Source organism: Cynara cardunculus, unplaced genomic scaffold, assembly GCF_001531365.2.
Source record: "Cynara cardunculus var. scolymus isolate 2C unplaced genomic scaffold, CcrdV1 Un_Scaffold_1367, whole genome shotgun sequence".
Lineage (NCBI taxonomy): Eukaryota > Viridiplantae > Streptophyta > Magnoliopsida > Asterales > Asteraceae > Cynara > Cynara cardunculus.
This window is the reverse complement of record NW_020200747.1, coordinates 73,607-75,965: the sequence shown is the minus strand read 5'-3', so window position 1 is coordinate 75,965 and position 2,359 is coordinate 73,607.

The window sequence follows — 2,359 nt, the reverse complement described above, 5'->3', positions numbered from 1 at the left end:
GTTTAAGTATCCGGATTTCAATCCGGACACCACTTGGCCGGTTTACACAAGCATCATCATAAAATGCATCCAAACTCATAATAATCAGATCTAAATGCTTTTCAATTTGTATGAAAGCAATTCATATTCAAAGCTTTTAATACACTCACCTTTTAGAAACCGAAAATCAAAGCCTTTGAATTCCTCTTCTTCTTGTGCAAATTCTTCAAATTCTCAGAGAGAACACTTTCCAGAAATAGTATGTGTATGAATGTGTTTTCTTTTCACAAAAACTATATATACATACACACCCACAAGGACTTTGAGAGGCGGCTTAATAGCCGACCCCTCTCCCTTTTTTTTAATTATATACTCCCACACACATATATCATATATATATATATATATATTATATATATATATAACCAAAATAATAACCAGACTATTACATTATCATTTATAGGTAGTGCAATAACAAATCAATTTTTCATGATTTTCACAACTCTGACTAAACAGTTCTTTAGTCCATTAGTTTTACATTTAAATAGTAAAGTTTGCATTCTTTCATGCTTTTCCCCCAGTTAAAAAAATAACTAAAAGCAGTAAAAGTGGGGTCGTGAAGAACTCACTGGTTTGTAGATGAATATCCAAGGTTTTGATAAGACTTAGAGCACCAACGTCCGCACTAATGTCCTAAACACCCGAAATCCAATAGTTAGATCACCCATCGGGTCACGATAAAGATAAAGTAAGATTATATCCTATGTAATGTCATTAAACCTTTATGGGTTAAAGTTGATACCTTTTTAATTGTTCTTAAAAATAACCCAATATTTAATTAAATAAATGATATTTGCACAAAAAGTTGCTATTTGGACAGAAATACAGATTCTGTTCCTAGACTCTTGGTTTCACCAATCATTGTCAAGGAACCTTCCAAAAATCATTTTACTTTTAACTTTTATAACCACAAAAGTCACTGTTGTTAAACATCTTTTGTCCAACAACATTATTTTTGCTCCTAAAGTTATATATTAAACACTTAAATGTTGAAAACTCAATATTTTGAGTGAGACCCGAAATAGAGAAACAACTAATCACAACAGACTCCAAAAGAAGTCAAATATTTTGGGTTGATATTAAAGAATACGGTCGACAGGTTTGTTAGAAGCAACCCGTCAGTTTCAAAATGCCATTTTTATTGATTAAATACTACATGCAATGTGGTTTTATCCCATTTTCTTGAGTCCTAAGTTCATAGATCATAGATTATCATCATTTTGGGAATATTTTTCTTGTCTTGATGAAATAATCTCCCATCTTAGACTCTCTAGAAAATTTTGAGTTCAAGAAGGAGCAAGAAGTATAAAATACGAGAAACATTATTGTAAAAGATTCAAAAGTAAAACCAATCTTATTACCTTGTTGCTTGATTTTTCTTAAAGAATTGAATGTTTTTCAAGATTTAGAGATTCAAGGACAATTTTTTTTTTGGAACTTGGATTCGGCTGGTGGAAGGTGAAAGGCTTAGAGAGAGAGGGAAAGGAGAAATGTGAAGGTGAAATAAGAGATTTTCACATGAAGAGGGGTTTTATATGAAAGTAGAGGGGCCGGCCCATTCAAGGCCCAAACCACCTCATTTTATTCTAATTTTCGTATAAATAAATACAACCCCAACTTAATGTTCATTTAATTCATCAATTTTTTTTATCAACACCAATAGAATTATTTATTTTTTAATCAAGATTCCAAATTTTGTAAAAATTATTTGTATATTCAAATAAAACTTTAAGTTTTAAATTTGAATGTTATAATATCAACTTTATTTATTTTAAGAGTATTTTATTTATTTAATTTTTTTTATATTCTGAGCATTACATGAGTTAGTTTATCAGATACCCGTTGGGACAGAGTTTTCTGAACTACAAATTGGGAGCAAAGTTAATTGATTTCCAAATCAATATGACTAGATCCTAATAATTTATAATCTTAAATATAAGAACTCTTTAAAGATACTAACCTGATGCTCCAAGAGTGACGGATGCCACAGTCTCCCCATGCCAGAAAAATTTCGTCCCGAAATTTGATTCATCAATTCTTATCTTTGGACCCGTTTGTGAATAAGTGAGGATACTTGTTTCTCATAAAATCCTCTCTTTCCCTTGTATACTCCGGACCATGTTTCGAGGTCCAATGAACTTTTACAATTGGGATCTTACTTCGCCTCAACTGCTTGACTTATCTATCCAAGATTTCTATCGGTTTTTCAATGAAGCGCAGGTGATCTTTAATTTGCACCTCTTCCAATGGTATGACCAGTGTTTCATCGGTTAAACACTTTTTGAGGTTTGATACATGAAATGTATCATGAATGGTGCTT